Raw genomic sequence first — 12,801 nt, 5'->3', positions numbered from 1 at the left:
CTAGTCAAACTCCTTTAGTATTCAGATGAGGAAGTAACAGCTAGAAAGGTGTATCTATAGGCTAAGGCAAAGTCCTAAGAAGGGAAAACAATTAGTAACTTAATGAATTGTTTTCTGTAAGTAATTACTTATAAAATGAGCATTCTTTGGCTTGACATAAGATAATAATTAAAATTTTGTCTGAGTTTAAATTTAGACAATGTTTTGATACGTTATATTATTGTTTTAGACCCAACAGAACCTTTGTAGGGGCTGATGTAGGAAAGACTCTCAAAAATATTTGCTGTGTTAATGAATGAAGCGCATGAGCTATGTATACACTAATTTAAGATCATTATCCTCATATTCAGTCACATCATCATCATCCATGAAACTTTATCAAATGCATCCCATATACAATTGTAATAATAATGGAAAGGGAAGGATGTATAGTAGAAATATTGAGCAGTTGGAACTGAGTTGAGTAATGATTGAGGTTTGAGTGTGTATTTTTGTGTTCATTGGGGAAGGGGATGGAGGTGGAAATAATGAAAAGGAGAGAGAAATGTAAGATGCCACCATTTATGGATATGATAGTGACAAAACTGATAAATGAAACATAAATATAGTGATCAGCACTACACATTTCCATCCCTCTTATTTATGGAAAATAAGTTGTCCACATGTAGATGTCCAGTTGCAGGTGAAGGTGAGGAATTAAAAAAATGTTAATGTTCTTACTGTGTAACAGCCCATGTACTGTACTGATCACCATTTTTTGGATACTAATAACATAAACTCCTAGTATAATAACAGCTACATTTATGGAAACTATCTTCCATTCAGGATTATAAGCACTTTACATACATTAAGTTATTGGATCGTCATAACAGCTCTGTGATAATATCATCCTCCATTTTACAGGTAAGGAAAATGGAGTTTAGAGAGATGAAAAATAAATGGCTTAAAGACACTCAGCTATTATGGGGAAGATTCAGGTTCTGAACTCGGTCTTGTTCCAAAGCCTATGCTCTTAGGAGCCTTGCTGTACTATCTACTAAGAGTTTTGTTGTGGAAGGAAATATGGAGATCATGTAGTGTAATAAGCCTTACTTTACAGAGGAGAAATCAAAGTCCTAGAGAAGTTTTGGTGACTTGCCCAGGGTCACAATTATTTTGCGACAGAGCTGGAACCATGACAGTTTCTGCCCTTGTGTGCAAGACTAAATTAATTGGAGACAGGTTGTGGTGACATTAGCCTGCAGGTACTGGGCACTTTTCTTATCGCTGCCATTCATCAACCAGTTTTGAAAAGCTGGAGAAATGGGGTGGCCCACACAAGTTTTAAGCTTTTCTTTCCTTATGTGAGGCACTTATGTAATTCTGTGAATAGAGACATCATTCTTGCTTGCCCTGGATAAGTGACAGTTTCTTTTGAGGCATACATGGCATTAGATCATTGGCTACTCAAGATTCTCTGTATGAGGAAAGATGACCCAGAAGAAAAATTGAGTGGTGACTCTGTGGCAGGGGAATTAACAAAAGATGCAGAGGATCAAAGAGGTAATCTCTCTCTCTCTCCTCCCCAGCAGTGCCCTCCTGAAAAAAATCTGTCCACGCTATTCCCAGGAATGAGATTTTACTATCTTTCTCTTCGTGGATGACAAAATAATAAGAAAGATGAGAAGGGCATGTGTGGTATCATTTCCTCCTTCTAACTAGAAAAACTCCTCCAGTAAATGTCTTGAGGCTAACTGGGATATGCACATCAAAGAGAATTTGGCTAACCTGAAATGTCGTATTTCATGGGGAGTTCAACAGGGCAATTTATCAAAATTGACCCTCTCAGAGAAGAATCAGCCATCCTTAGTAGACCCGAGGTTGCAAAATGCCACTATGTTTGGCCATAAAATTTATTATGTCAGGAGATCTATAGTCAACACTATGTGCTGTGAAATATGACAGTGCTGCTGGGGTATTTATCTTTGTTGCACGTGACAGATTAGCCTTGCATTTCCACTTTGTCCACTTTTTACCCCGGTGCCATCGATAATGACCTATCAGGACGATCTGCTTGGAAAGAAGACTTGCAGCTCCAATAATCTAGGATGCAGTGGAATGAAAACCCATGCGCAGGCACATATTTTGGGTGTGCTCTTGTATAAAGCTGTAAAATTCTCCAGCGCCTTTTTCTTTTCCAGATGATATTTTAAGAAAAGTAACACATTAGATGGGAATTTAGGCTCTTGAAAAATTGACACCATCAGAGACACATACATTTAACTTTTTCTTTTTTTCCATTTTTTCATTTCACAGAAAAGAAGTAAAGGGGCAGGCATAGTGGAATATCTTCATTTCTGAGTCCCTCCTTGGGCAGGATTGGAAGGGGGTAATGTGATTATCAACCTATCTGTCCCCCAGCTCTCTTTTCTCACTGATGTGCTGCCTTTGTACCTAATGTTCTCAGAATCTCTGCATTATCTCCTTTTTCCTAACCTCTGCTCAGTGCACATTCATGTACCTCTACATGGTAAGACATGCATATGGCTTCCTACTTTATGATGATTTTTATTATAATAAATATAAAATTAATGAATGAGAAGAATTTCAGCATTTCCCTGGTAGTGACCATGGTCGAATAGAGGGAATATCAGTTTATCCTCAGGAAAAGTGGATTTCACATTGGGAACAATTTAGGAAAAGGCTCAGAATTGAGTATTATGAATTTTGGGTGTGAATGCAAACGTCTTGGCTTGTGCTGATTAACTTTGGGCAAGTCTTAGAAGCTCTGTGTCTCAGATCTGTGAAACAGTTGACAAATAAAAGTGGGTCTTTTTCAGAATCGATGTGCAGATGAAATCGAATTTTACACATATCTGTATATGTGGACATATATACATATATAGTTTCATAAATTGAAGAGCATAATAAATATGATACTTATTTTTTTGTAGAGGAAATAGAAAGAGGACTGGATTTGAAGTCAGAATTTGTGTGTGAAAATTATAGTTTTCTCATGACTGGTTCTGTGGTTTTAGGCAAATCATTTAGTTGCTCTGAGTCTCAATTTTTCATCTGTTAAGATAATGAGAATAACTGTTATAAAGTTCCAATAAGATATATGTGACATCCTTTATAAATTCTAAAAGTAATACTTATTATAGAAAGTATATTCACCTTATTATAGAAAGTATTTTCATACCATGAGGGAACTTCCATTTGACCTCAGGTAATTTGATTCTAAAAGGTATACCAGGCAATCACCAGAGGGAATCTGGTAGCTGGGTAATTTGGATTTTACAGAAGATTAAGATAGAAGGAATTCCTAGAAAAACTTAGCTATCCCCAATACCAAGACTGGACAGATATTTGTCTCTAGGGTCCTCCAAAAGAGGACATGGTGACCCATGTCCTCAACATTGATTATAGTAAACACAAGGACAAGATGTAGTGGGCTGTAAATAAATGTTTATTTTACAATTTTCCCAGTGTTGGGATGCTACAAAATAGACAAAGGATGAATACAGCTCCAACGCAATGGTTGTTTATTACCACGAAACTGTTGGGGCAAAAAAAAAAAAAAAAATCCTCCCAATCCCCAGAGAATCATTGCCACGGCACAGTCATGGTTACTCAAAGAGAACTCAAATCAGTTGCAATGATTCCTAATTACTTTCTTGCAAAGTTCTTCTATTCAACCCCCTCCGCCACAATTTCTAAATGGGCAATAGAAATCACATTTCCTGCGGACCCGTTTGACTTGCCGATTACTGCGTCCATGCCTAAAGAAGGAATCCACATACACAGTGGAAATCCTGATAGTTCTCTCTTTTCCAGGAAGCCTACATTAAGTAATCTGAGTACTTGTTAAAAATGCAAATGCCTGTTGAATCAAAACCTTATAGTAAGGGATCTAGGAATCCCTATTTATAAAAAATTATCAAGAGTGATTTTTATGCAAATTAAAGATTTAGACCAGGACTGGAGATTGAATAAAAGACTGTGGCTCACTGTCAGGCCCTGACAGACTCCATACGGGTAAATAAAGCCCAGGTCCGTGTCTGTGTCTGTGAGGCTGTGTCTGCAAAACACTACAAATGGGGTTGGAATTGCTTAGAATTTAATGAGACTCTGAACACATGAGTTTCTGACCACAACTGGGAATAGTACACAGCACAATTTTTGGATGACTTGCAGTCCGGCCCTGAAGCTCAGCTAGCTGCCTTGTGACTCACAGAAATGCTTCCTTCTAGACTCCACCCACATTTCCCTCTGAACTCTTGGTCTAAATTTACAAGCCAAATAAACTCCAAGTAGATGTGTTGCTGGTACCTCTGACTCAACATGCGTCTAACGAATATTGTGATTTTCACCTGCTTCCTTTCCCCATATTCTATCAGCATAAATAGAATGTCCGTCTTCCTATGCGTCCATGCAGGAAAATCCAGAGCCAGGTCAGCTTTTATATTCCCCCCATTCCCACACTTGTTCAGTGATTCATTCTTCATCTCAACTAACTACATCAATTCCAGCTCTCTAGTCCCTCCAACAGCGCCTTAATCTTGGACCCTCAGCATCTTGTAACTGGCCATTTGCTATTACTTCCTAATGTATATTAGAACATTGGAATTCATTTCAGTGGATGTTCCTGAAACATCTACTCTAATTCATCACCGGGTTGGGTGTTTCCACATATTTATGTCACTTCATTCTCATAAAATTCTGTTAACATTGTTCCCATTTGCACCTGGAGAAACTGAAAATTGGCACGGTTGTGTGACTTAAGTAAAATCCCATAATTGCTGGGTGGCAAAGCCAGGATTTGAACCGGTTTTCCAACAATGGGTCCAGCTAGCTCAACTATCCCACCTGTAACCAGTCCTTCATCTGGCTGCCATGGCCATCTTGCTTTGACACAGATTGAGTCACAAGCATTGAAAACATCCATAGTTCCATGGGGCACCTGAGTGGCTCAGTCGGTTGGGTGCCTGACTTTGGCTCAGGTCATGATCTCATGGTTCATGAGTTCAAGCCCCACCTTAGGGTCTGTGCTGACAGTTCAGAGCCTGGAGCCTGCTTCAGATTCTGTGTCTCCCTTTCCCTATGCCCCTCCTCTACTCATGCCCTCTCTTTCTCTCTTTTCCTCTCTCTCAAAAATAGATAAAGACATTAAAAAAAAGAAAACATCGATTGCTCCCCATTATCTATAACAGTGTTTCTAAATTTTTGATTATGTGCCCTTACTACTAAAAAATATTGACTACATATCCTATGTATATCAGTTTATGTATTTCTTTATGAAATGCTTGCATTTACTAAATATATCAGTATGTATTAGTATACATATATACCGAAATATGAATTTAAAAGGAGAATAAAATACAACTAAAGTTACAATACATTTTTTCATGCTCCTATGGATTATTTACTTTCTCAGGGAGTTTCACTGCACTTTGGATACCACTGAATTAAAGTTAAAGGGCTTCTATGATCAGCTTCCATCCAACTTTTTGGGCTTATCTCTTAGAATTTTCCTTTCACCCCTCTCTATCCAAGCCTTACTTACATACAAATCAATTAGTACATGTGTCAAGGGTGGTAGTTCTATGTAGATTCTATGCACTTTCTTGTTATTATTTCTTTGCTCCAATTGCTCCGTCAGCTGAAAGTGAGCATTGTCTTTCTTTGCCAGCAGAAAACCAAGGACAGGTATCGGCCACTTTTTGAAAGTTCATCATTATGCCACTTCGCTTTTACAAAAGACCTACATTAGTGCTTGTTTTCACCAACTGAAAGAAATCCAAGGAGGATATTTGCTTTTATGAAAAAAGGCAAAAAGTGAAAATAGCATTTGGCGTTTGTTCTGCAGTGAGCCGTGTAGAGGCAGCGCGCACCTCCAGCAGCGAGAGGGGCCCCCCGCCAAGCTCCTTCCCGGGAACTACATCGGCATCTCAGCATCGAGCCGCCATAGCTTTGAACTGTGTCTGTGAGCATCTGTGCTTTATCTCGACTTATTTTGTGTATCTGTTAACAAGATGTGTCCTAAGGTATCAGAAAAGCCTAAGAGAGATTATTTTTTTTGGTCTGGCTATGCTCAAAAATTGTTCTATATAAGTTAATGGTAGTTGCACACCCTTTCAGTTTCAGTTTTACTCTGTCTTCTGAAGCCGGAAGGAATCTTTTGAATATGTAAACTAAGTCCCATCCTCTGCTCCATACCCTTCAGAGGTTCCCCATTGCCCTTAGAGTAAATTCTCAACACCTTCATTTGGCTTACCAACATGATCTGGTCCTCATTTATCTATCTTCATGCTCCCTGCACACCCTAGTTAAACCAAATGCCTTTCAGTTTCCCAAATGTATCATGCTTCCTGATTGTTGTGCAGGTAAATGAGGAAAAAGAGCCCTGATTTGGAGCATTTGACAATTTCCAGGGTTTAAATACTTTTACCACAGCAGATTTCAAGCTACCAAAGTGTTGCCACTGAACAGGGAATTGGGAAGAGGTGTATGTACACAATTGGCCGTAGCCAGTTGGTGCCTGCCTGTTCCCACATATCACTGGGCTAAATCTTACAAATTCTTCAGATCCCTGCTTAGCTACCCCTTTCCTTGAGAAGGCTTTCTTGATCATGCCATATGCGTCTACTGCAGCCTGATCTTAGCCTGTTCTCACACTTCTCACATCATATTGCAATTTCCTTTACGTTTTCTCACTCCGCTGCTAGACTGTGAGCACTGACGGGTAGGGATTGCTTCCTGTTCACCATCATCTCTCCAGGACCACGACGCTTGATGCATGTACTAATTGATTTGTATGTATTATCTCATTTAGTTTTCCTCTAAACCCAATGGTAGAACATTTGACCATTGTCACCATTTTACAGATGAGAAAGATTGGGGATTAGAGTGTCTAAGTATCTCTCTCAAAGGCACACAGCGAGTGGAGGATAACACAGACACAGACACACACACACACACACACACACACACACACACACACACTCTGCCTTGAACACTTATCCACTATGTTGTTCTGGCTTAATTTTGTTTCAGTTTGGATAAAACTAGCATTTTTACATAGTTGGTTTCTGTGAAAAAGATTCAAGATCCAAGTCACTTTAATTCAGTGATCCTACAGAAAGGTAGACTCTCAAACACTGTCACTGACATTATTAATTAATGCAGAGTTAATGGTAAGTAGTTGGCATTATGGTCCTTTATTTAATTTATTTTTTTTAATGTTTATTTATTTTGGGGAGAGAGAGACAGAGTGCGAGCAGGGGAGGGAAAGAGAGGGTGGGAGACAGAATCTGAAGCGGGTTCCAGGGTCCAAGCTGTCAGCAGAGAGCTTGATGTGGGGCTCAAATTCACGAACCAGGATATCATGACCTGAGCTGCAGTCGAACGCTTAAATGACTGAGCCACCCAGGCGCCTGCATTATGGTCCTTTAAAATATTATTTGCTTTTAATCAATGATTCCATTTACCAGTAAATAATCAGAAATCTAGACAATACTTTGTGGCCAAAATATTATTCCTAAAAGTTTTAAAAATAGCCTTTTTGATTTAGATTTATAGAAAAATTACAAAAATAGTGCAGTTTCCATATATACTACATCCAGTTTCCCCTAGCATGAACATCTTACATTATTACTATGATACATTTGTCATAATGAGTGAACCAATACTGATACACTATTATTAATTAAAACCCAAACTTTATTCAGATTTCCTGAATTTGTTTTTATTAAATAGGATTTTTTCTATTCCAGGGTCTTATCCAGGATATTTATTACATTTTATTGCCATGTATTTTTAGATTCTTCTAAGCTGTGGGTTTCTCAGACTTTGTTTTTGATGACCTTGAGAGTTTTGAGGAATAGTGGGCATATGTTTTATAGGATGCCCCTGTGTTGGAAATTGTATGCTGGTTTTCTAATGATTAGATTGGGATTGTGGGTTTTGGGAGGAAAATCATGAAGGTAAAGCCATTTCTCATCACATCCTATTAAGGGTACATACTCTCAACATGACTTATTACTGTTGCTATTGACATTCACTACCTGGCTGAGGTTGTATTTGTCAGGTTTCACCACCATGAAGGTACTCTTCCCATTCTGTACTCTTTGAAAGAAAGCTACTATGCAGCTTACATTTAAGGAGCAGGAAATTATGTACCAAATCTAAGACCAGAGTACTTACATAGTTTGGAATTTTTCTCCATGGGAAGATTGCCCTGTTTCCTCCATGAACATTCATTTAATCATTTATTTATGGATATAGTATTAATTAATAGATATTTATTTTGTACTTTTGGTTATAATCTAATTATTTTCTTGCTCAAATTTTACAGCTTTCAGAGAATTTTTAGTTGGTTCCTGTATCCCATCATTGTGTTTTTTTGAGCACTTCCTTAGTTTCTGCCACTACTGAAGGCTTCAGACTTACCTTATATATTTTCTGCTCTTGGTCCTAAGGTCAACAGTTTCTCCAGGTAGGCTTTGTTCCTTTAATTGAAAAGTAATATTAGAAAACAAGACCCAGGCTTGTTCCTCCTGGGCTCCTTCAGCTGACAAAGTAAAGAAATATATTTGTGTATACTAGCCTGTGTATGTATACAAACCTATAACCATTTCTAAATGTAACCATCTGTGTTTTTATTAAGCTAACTATGAGTTCATCCCAACACTAATCCTTGACCACATGGATCACTTTAGCATCCACTATTGTTAATCTGTAACCTCCCACTGGAATAGGGAGAATTCAGTTCTTAACATCCACCATCCATTTACCTAATTCTTCAAATCCAGTTACACTTATAGAGTAGTTTCAGAATTTTCAATCATACCATCATGGAAACAATTTTATCAACAAGAGTGCCCTGCTTATGTTTAGTTCCTTTTGCCTATTTAGTCTTAGGGAATCCACACATTCCAAAGCTATTTGGGCTAGAATGGTTTCCCCATCCCTTTCAAAGAAGGTGTTTCATACATGTGTGGCACAGTTAGATCATTTTGCTACAGTCTACATCCCTTCATGGGATGCCTGACCTCCTAGATCAGTATTAAAAAATTTATTTCTATTATTTCATACCTTAAGGTTTACTCTTTTTGCTGTAAAATCCTATGGGTTTTTACAAATGCATAGTGTCTATTAGCAATTACAATATCAGATAAAATAGTTTTATTGCTCTAGGAATTTCTGTGTGCTTCACCTATGGAACCCTTTTCCCATTCCCAAAGCAACTATTTATCATCTCTATAGTTTTGCCTCTTGCAGCGTGTCATATAGCTAGAAACACACAGTATGCTACCATTTAAGACTGACTTCTTTCACTTAGCAATGTGCATTTAAGATTTATCCACATCTTTGCAGTGGCTTGATACCTCACTTCTTTTATTGCTGAACAGTATCACACTGTATGGATATACCACAGTTTACCTATTCGCTGATTGAAGGACATCTTCTTGCTTCCAGGTTTCCCCAATGATTTTTAAAAAATTGTTGAATCATTGGAAATAACAAAAATATTCAGCAAATATTGAAGTAATCTTTGGGTACATATTGCACATCCATATAATGTATTAAAAGAGTTTTTAATGGCACCAGCCAATGTGAATAAATGTAAGACACAAAAATTATATATTTCATATGGTCTTGATATTATGGAACATACACAAATAATCTAATCTGGAAGGAAATACAACATGATGTTCACAGAAGTTTTCTCTGGGTATTGGAATAATAAGTGACAGTTAATTTCTAAATAGCTTTCCACACTTTTCACAATGGTTAATTAGTTCTTTTATAATTAGGAAAAAATAAACCAAAATCATTTCTAAATCACAACTCATACTCCAGATTTTGTAGGGAATGGTGTTTGCATATATTCAGAAGGATTTCTTGATTTTTCTTCTTCTTCCTCCATTTCTTGGAGATTCTTTTTCTGGAGTAGTTCTTTTCTGCTGTAGGTTCATTCTCATTCTTCTGACTCTGAGAACCGTTAAGGGTTTTTACATTACTTGGTTTCCTTTACTTCCTCCTCTTTGCCTCTCATTAAAATCATGGCAAATATCACCAACCAGAACTCTTTATTTTCCCAATAGTAGGAGGACATTTGGGCCATGTGGCAATCAGGCTATTCTAGAATACCTGGCAACCCATGTTTGACATATTGACATTCCTTTGGCACTGGTTGTCTTAAACCTTCAACCTATTACATTTTAAGGTATTTTTTGTTTATTACTTTTTAGTGAAGAGTGGAGGACACAATGGCAATGAACACACATAAAAAGAAAAAGGGGAAAAAATGAAATGAAAGTGGATGCATGTAAACCTAGCGTACTACTTCTGAAAGTGTAATTGCCGCTGTCACCTCAGGCAGCTGTATTTCTCCATAAAAGCAGAACTAATGAGGAAAGTTCATTGTGGTTTTGAAGGTGGATTGTTAGAAGAATACCAGAAAGTTACAGGCCCTCAATTCTTGTGTTTTTAAAGGAGCTCTTACATTTCTGTTTCTGTTTTAAATAAGTTGATACAGCATATATTTCTGTGACCGTTGGCAAAGTGATTTAGACAAACCTTATTTCTTTTGGAATATTTTAAATTCATTATGCTTTCACCAAATGTTGAAACCTTAATTTTAAGATTTCTTCTCTCTCAGTGCTAGGGACACTGGGAAAAAAAATCTTTGTATTAATTTCACCTCACACCCCTCACCACACTGGAAGTTCTGCAATTGATGAAAATGGATACCTCCAGCTGGCTGTCAACACCTGAGCTCTGCTTTCTGCAGATTTATTTTGAGAGAAACACCTTTGAAATGGGGAGAGAACCACATGCCAATAGGGTATAAAATGGTTCTTGCCAATGTCTGACTCAGCAATGGTTTCCACAAAGCCCAATTCTCTGGAAAAGAGATGATTCCAAGCCAATGGAGGCTGGTTAACATTTTCTGAGCTTTTACTTTTTTACAGGAAATATGCTATTTGCTGGATTTTGGAAGATGGATAATCCTTAGTCTATTCATGGAAGGAGTTCATGGTCTAGCAAGAGAAGTAGGAACACAAATCGTTCTCTAGAAAATTGTGCAGTAAGTGATATTACAGGGATAGGAACTGGCACTGTAAAGTGTCATTTCTGAGGAAGTGAAGGCATTGTGAAGAATCTTACAGAGCCACTCCCAACTGCCTGCCCATAGTAATTCTTTCATTTTATGTCATTTCTGTTGGTTCAGATAGTCTTGGAATAATATGGGTGATTTGAGGACTGTTAAGCATTTGGATAGCTTGATAGATAAATACTGAGAAGGCTATGATACTGCTTTTTTAGAAAAGGACATTTAATCTTCATAGTCTGAAGCATAGACCTAAATTGGCTAGTGGGGAAGGGAGGGAGCTACCTTAAGTGATGAGGCTGGGTCATGCTTCTTGGAAAAGCTCCCTCACCTCAGTCATGATCCTTCCTTACCTTAGTGTACCTTTAGCTGGCACTTAGAGGTCCAGAAGCACTCAGAAGTCCAGAAGCAATATACAATGGAAAAACACTGGCTATACATTACCAGACATTCAGAAACCTGAGACTGTAATCAGAACGAAAGGTTGGCATATGGTAGTCTTTAGACATTTTCTGTTGGCTACAGAAGTTCAGGACTCCAGTCATTAGGTGGAAATGATTCAGCAATGTCAATAGATAGATGCTTTTGTAACAGAGATGTTCTAGAGGCATCAATGCACTCTGGGTTTATTGTTGGGGGGGTCAAATTCCCTTCCTATGACTTTTGTATGACTCTTTCCTACTAATGTACACTGGCAAGACTTAGGAATTGTTCTAAGCAAAAGAAGCTATCATCATGTCAGCTGTGCTTTGAAAAGCAGTCCTTACCTTATAAAGGTTCTGCTTTCTAAGAGTTAAAGTGAGGACCATTGTCTGGACTTAATGATGGCTTTCCTCACAGTAGTGATCCTGGAGTTTTAAAAGCAGAAAGTGGAGAACCTTATTTACTGAATTGATTTATGCATCAGCCCGTGCTGCCCTTAAGTTTTTATTATGCAAATTTAAAACATAATACAAAAATATAAAGAATACTATTTAAAAACACTATTCAGTTTTTAGTAAATCATAACATTGCTATTTTTGCTTCAGAGTTTAAAAAATTTATTAAACATCAAAAGTTAATTTTGAAGAGAGTTTTCTTGGCCAAAAACAAAAACAACCTCCACCCCCAAATAAAAGCTATATTATTGCTCATGCCGTATTTAAAAGCAACTCTTTTTTACAAAAGTCCTCCAACTTTGAACTTGAGTTTCAGTGAGATTTCAGGCTTTGGCTCCTACCTACTTCTTTTGCTACATCACTTGTCACTTCTGCTCTTTACCAACCCCAAATCTACTACTGAATTTCTATCAGTTTCTGGAAGAAGCCATACTCTTTCTTTCTCATTTCCTCACTCCAGCAATGCTGTTCTTTCTGCCTAGAATACCTTCCCTTCTCTCTCTTCTCTGGAGTTATTCTTGACCAAATCTCATTCTCTATGTCCTCTAGAAAATTTCATCTGACATCCAAGTCAGGTGCCTTCTTAGGGTTCTTCCTGTAGTAGAGTGTTTTTTCTCCTTTGAATATCAAATGCTAGTTAAAACAGTGAAGATAATAAACATGGTAGATAACAATTAGTAAAGAAACAATAAAATGTATCTTGAGGCTTATAAACATTTTTGAAAATTTGTTTAAATAAGTTTAATATTGAAGAATATAGATTCATTGAAAGTAACATATATTATCCACTTATTTTGTAAGGCCTGTGTAGCACTTCTTGTATAC

This window comes from Suricata suricatta, chromosome 9, assembly GCF_006229205.1.
Source record: "Suricata suricatta isolate VVHF042 chromosome 9, meerkat_22Aug2017_6uvM2_HiC, whole genome shotgun sequence".
Classification (NCBI taxonomy): Eukaryota; Metazoa; Chordata; class Mammalia; order Carnivora; family Herpestidae; genus Suricata; species Suricata suricatta.
Note: the sequence above shows the minus strand (reverse complement) of the source record.